Source organism: Arvicola amphibius, chromosome 6 (assembly GCF_903992535.2).
Source record: "Arvicola amphibius chromosome 6, mArvAmp1.2, whole genome shotgun sequence".
Taxonomy (NCBI): Eukaryota; Metazoa; Chordata; class Mammalia; order Rodentia; family Cricetidae; genus Arvicola; species Arvicola amphibius.
The window spans coordinates 86,796,452-86,802,451 of NC_052052.2; the positions used below are offsets into that span (position 1 = coordinate 86,796,452).

A 6,000-nucleotide genomic window follows, 5' to 3' on the forward strand; every position below is an offset into this window, starting at 1 on the left:
GTTTTAATATATTATTTAAGCTTTAGAAGTGTTTCTTTTGACTATGAGGGTGCCCTTGTATTTGGGAAATAGATGTTCAGTATTGAAATTTCCTCTTGATGGATTTTTCCTGTGACTAATATGAAATGACCTTCTTTGTCTCTTTTGACTGATTTTAGCTTGAAGTTTATTTTGTTAGATATCAGGATAGCTACACCTGCTTGTTTCTTAGGTCCATTTGATTGGTATATTTTTCCCAACCCTTTACTATGAGACAATGTCTGTGTTTGAGGTTGAGATGCGTTCTTGTATGCAGAAGGATGGATTCTGTTTCATATCCAATCTGTTAGCCTGTGCCTTTTTATAGGTGAGTTGAGTCCATTTACATTAAGGGATATTAATGACCAGTGGTTGCTATCTCCTGTTAATTTAGTTTTCATCATTAGTGATGTTAATTTCTGCACTTTTTTCTTCTTCAGGATTTGCTGTAATGAGTTCATCAATTGTCTGTGTTTTTGTTGGTGTAGCCATCTTCCTTGGGTTGGAGTTTTCCTTCTAGTATTTTCTGTAGGGATGGGTTTGTAGCTAGGTATTAGTGAAATCTAGATTTGTCATAGAATATCTTGTTTTGTCCTTCCATGGTGATTGACAGTTTTGCTGGGTACAGTAGTCTGGGCTGGCATCTGTGGTCTCTTAATGTCTGCATAATGCTTGGCCATGACCCTTCTGGCTTTCATTGTCTTCAATGAGATGTCAGGTGTAATTCTGATAGTCTACCTTTATATTGTTACTTGGCTTTTTTTCTTTGCAGCTCTTAATATTCTTTCTTTACTCTGTTACGTTAGTGTTTTGATTATTATGTATGTAGCAAGAGGACTTTTTTTTGGATCGGGTCTATTTAGTGTTCTGTAAGCTTCTTGTATACTTATAGGCATATCTTTCCTTAGGTTAGGAAAGTTTTCTTCTATAATTTTGTTAAATTTTCTGTGCCTTTGAGTTGAACTTCTCCTTCTTCTATACCTATTTTCTAAGATTTGGCCTTTTCTGGTGTCCCTGTATTTCATGGATATTTTGGGTTAAGCTTTTGTTAGATTTAATGTTTTCTTTAACTGATGAGTCTATTTCCTCTATTGTATCTTCAGTGCTTAAGATTCTCTATTCCATTTCTTGTATTCTGCTGTTCATGCTTGCATTTGTGGTTCCTGATCTTTTTCTCATGATTTCTGTTTCTATAATTCCTTCAGCTTGTGTTTTCTTTAATGTTTCTATCTCAGTTTTCACGTTCTGAATAGTTTCTATTATATGTTTGATTTTTTTCTTGGTTTTCTTTAAGTGATTTGCTGATATCTTTCAATTTTTTGTTTGTTCTTTCTTTTATTTCTTTAAGGGAATTTCTCATTTCATCTTTAAGAATTTCAAACATTCTCTTTTTTTTTTTTTTACTCAAGCAGTCTTTAATGAAAACTGTATGAGACGCCCCTACTCCTGCATCATCTCAATTGTTTCTTCCTTGTATTTGCCCTTCTCCTTTCCTACTTGTCGAGACTTGGCTTTCCTTTCCAGAATCTTTCTTTCGGTCTTTGTCCAGCTTTAGCCTGGTAATCACCACCTTGCGGGGGTGGATGCCCACGTGGGACAGTTGTGCCATTAGCCTTTTCTCTCTGCACCCGTTCAATGTAAATGACGTATTTCTTCCTGTACACCTGGACCACTTGCCAATCTGCTGGCCTTTGTAGTGTCCCCGGACAACCTGAACTTCGTCAATCCTTTTGAATGGGCATCGAGCGAACATTGTACTTCTGTCTCAGCTCTTTGGAAAGGGGGGAAGACATGATCTTCCTCCGAATGTGAGAAGGCGCATTGAAATGCCGTTTGTGGTTCTTTGCTTCCGGTCAGAATGTCACAAAGGGATTGAACTTCATCTTGGGCGGCCTACGAATCCAGCGGATGGCCGCCAAGAGGAAGAGTCCAAACATTCTCTTGAGGTTAACTTTTTAGAGTGTTTTCTTCTGGTTCATCCATATTTGGTTGTGTTAGTTCTTGCTTTTGTAGGATCTTTAGATTTACTGGTATGTGTTGCTACTTGGTGTGGTATAGCGTGTGATCTTACCTTTTTTACTCATCTTTTCCTCTAATAGGTGGGTTGGGGGGCTGAGATTCTGTTGAATAATCTTCTAGGTGCCAGTGAATCCAAAGCTCAGGTGGTTGTTCCTCATGGTTCAGTGTCACAGTCTAGTAACCCCATTGGTTACTCCTGTTCCTTGAGATATACCCAGTGCTCCTGGTGCTTTGCTCTGCTCCCTTGGAGTTTGCTGTTTCAGGCCTACTTTGGCCTAGGCTGCTGGCTTTCATCTGTTTCTGTAAATCCTGATCTGGATCTCCTCCTGCAGAGGACCCTGGCTTGGAGTTGGACCTGTTCTGATGGAGATCCCTGACTCTGAATCTGGCCACTGGCTCAGTCCTGATCCGCCAGTGTTCTGGGATTGGGTTGGTTTCCAGGACTGGATTTGTTCCTGACTTCTGCTCCCGCTGGAGCTTGTTTCCTCAGGCCCTCTCTTTCCTAGGTGACTGGTCAATTTCTACATGGCCTCTTGCATCTACTTGGGTTGTGTTGGAGCTTTGAACCTACAACACTTACATCCACATTTGGGGAAAAGAAAACATAAACCTCTCAAAGCTAGACAATATATGTGATTACTCCTTTTAATTGATAATTTAAGGTCCTAGGTTTCAATCTTCTGTTTCCCAGAATGCCTAGCATTGTTTGTGTTCCCAGCTGAAAGGAAATAATTGTGTCTTGATTTACTGGGTTGTGGCTGTGATCTTATTTGTTTGACGTGGCAGCCATTTCTCAAGGAGGAGTAAAATTTTAACAACCACAAAGTGATTATTTTAGAGATTTTCCTTTAAGAATGAAATACGACAAGGGAACTGGTGCTTAGCACTCTCTTTCATGTCCATTGACACTGTTACACCTGTTGTAATATCCCGACCACGGAGGTGAACAGAGGGGCACCCCTATTTGTTGGGCTCCAGTTTCAGTGTTACATTCCTTGTCTAATCCCTGCAGGCAATGCTACAGGGGCTACATTAAAGCCAAGCTCAGTTAAGATGTTACTGTCCCTGGGAAAGGTAACGCTTTAGACAGTCTGTAATGTGTAGTTGAATAACTCCAAATACATACATATATATTATATATGAATGACTACACGTTTAAAATCCTCTCTGGAGGAAAGATTTGAGGAGAGCTGTTGGAGAAGGATGGGAGAGGAAGAGCTGAAAACTGGATCCTGAATTCTCCCATGTGCCCCGCAATTCTTTCTGGAGTCCCACAGCCTCCCCATTTCTCACTATTTTCATCTGATCATCCGCTGGACCCTCCAAGCAGAACCCTCTGGCAGGTAATTTCCCACTAGTTAGCATTCCATATTTCTAGAAAATTCGCTAAGCACACTCACTAGAGGGTTTGGGGAGAATGTTCTCTAGGCATCTGTAACTCGGATGTGCCTGATTGTCTCTTACCATTCTGCCTTCCTTCACTTCCTTCACACGAGAATGTGAGCAGATTGACTTCCAGTGTCTGCTCTGATCCACAGAGGACCAGTATTTTTTACTGTGAATAATGATTAACTTTTATTGGGTATCTATTTTGTGCTAGGTACTTTGTTCTTAGTTTAAACAAAGATAGACAAATGCACATATACATCCTCAAGAGCAATAAATTATTTTCAAGGAACAAGCAAAGCAAAACTTATTTAAGGAAGAAATGCTATCCTCAAGAAATCTCAATTCTTAGGGTCTCTCCCATAATGAAGAAAAGTGTTTAAAATATTATGCAGAAAGTATAGCTTGTCATGTTACTGAAGATTTCAATTATAAAATAAGTATGTATATAAGACAGAGGTATGTGTGTGTGTTTCTTTCCCCAAAAGGCCATTAATGTATTTTCCAAAAACTGAGAGAACATTCTGCCCTCACAGGTAAATTAAGGCCTCATGCTTGGCAACGTGCAGTTGAGTTCAGAATTTTCTGCTTCTTTGAGTTTTATGGAACCCAGGCACAGGTAAGCTGAGAGTCTCAGAAGAGTAACAAATGAAAAGACCAAAAGAACTGTACTTTCCACCAAACAAGCTGTCCTGTCCCAATGTTGATATATTTTCGTGTTCTTGGTAGGTAATAACTTTAAATGCCAAATTTTCTGTAATTTGTAATTGAAAAATCCAGCTGTGATAACAGTGAAATAGAAATTTACCATGAAACTATAATTTAAAAAATACTGTGTTATAGCTAAGGAGAAGTATGGTGGTGTCTACAGTTTAACTGGAAATACACCAAAAAGAAGGGAATCAAGAGAAGGATGAGAAGATGGGTGGCTGGCTGGCTGGGTGGGTGGGTGATAACTAGATGGGTAGATGGCTGGATTCACAAAAAAATAGTGAAATGATTAGTGCAGAATCCAAGCTATAGGAACATGTGTGATTATTGGAAAATTCTGTTGACTTTGCTGTAAGTTTGACAATTGACAAAGTGAAAGAGTATATAATTAAAGTGTCTTATTGTTTATTTATTTGAGATAGGGTCTCAGTATGTAGTCCTGGTTGACCTTGAACCTCATGATCTTCTGACTTTGCCTCCTGAGTGCTTAGGAGCATGGTTGTGTGCCTCTGTGCTTGCCTCATATCGTTTATATTAAGGAGCCCAGAAACATGCCCATGAATATATGGACAATTTAGTGTTGACAGTAGCATTAAAAGGTTTTGAAGAATTATGAACTCTTTAACAAATAGTAGTGGGAAAAATTAGATTTCTACCTCAACTAGTGACCTAATTTTTTGCCATTGGGCTGTGAGAGCCTTGAAGGTGGGAGTAGGTCTTTTTTCCCTATTATAACCTCAGAGGCTGGGACTTACTGGTGGAAATTGTTATCTGTGAATGAAGATTTTTGGTCCTGGAAGATACACTGTGGGCTGTGGGACTCCTGGCACCTGTGTTGCCATCCAAAGACTAGAGGAAAGACCACACAGCTGAACCCTGAAACCCTGATTGGGCTAAAGCAACTGTCAGGTTGACTGCACTGACTATTGACTGCAGATAAGAAAACTTAGCTGTGAGTGATAAGTGGTTGCTGTAGACTTTGCTCAGTGGCTGGCAGAACTCCTCTGATTGTGACCTTGAGCTGCAGGTACAAACTTTATGGCTGCTTCTACTTCCTAAGGCTACATTAAATTGGATGAGGGAGCAGAATTGAGGATGGGGGAATAATGTAGGAAATAAATGAATAACTCCAAATACATACATATATCTTTATATATGAATGACTTACATGTATGCATTATAAATAAATGTAAATATTTTATTGTGATATGTATATATGAGTGCACACATGTATGTTTATGTACAAATGAAAAAAAAAAGAATTCCATCTGTGAGCTTAACCAGATCTTACACATATTTCCTCCCAGCCCTAAAGAAGGAGAGCAAGTGATTTCACAGAGTCAAATCTGGCAAAGGTACACTGAGCTACTTTCACACATTGATTTGGAGATTTTTGTAGTGTGGGTACGTACTGCACTCTGATTCTGGTCAGTCACATGCTTATTCTCAGCACATCAATGAGGGAAATGAAAAAGCTGCATTTGAATTATAGATCCTATACTTGGAAGCTGCATTTTGACCGTTAATCAATCAGTGTGTTTTGTTCAAGCATACTGTAAATGTCATTGTTTTATACTGCTGATCTGAATCCTTCCAGTCATTTCCTAATTCTCCAATAATCCAGTTCTTTCATATTGTGAGGTTTAGATCAACCAGCTGCAAATGTACAAATGACTTTCAGAAATGTCAATTACATGGATTTGAATTCTGTGAATAAAAGATTTGATACCTAATGGACTCCTGTACCAAATGGGCTATCGGAATACTGTCTTACTGCACTCCTGTACCAAACGGGCTATCGGAATACTGTCTTACTGCACTCCTGTACCAAACGGGCTATCGGAATACTGTCTTACTGCACTCCTG

At 39.2% G+C, this 6,000-nt stretch overlaps 1 pseudogene; it reads right to left on the reverse strand.

Moving 5' to 3' along the window:
• Positions 1–1,458: 1,458 nt before the first annotated feature.
• On the reverse strand, positions 1,459–1,901 carry LOC119817475 (annotated as a pseudogene).
• Positions 1,902–6,000: the final 4,099 nt, after the last annotated feature.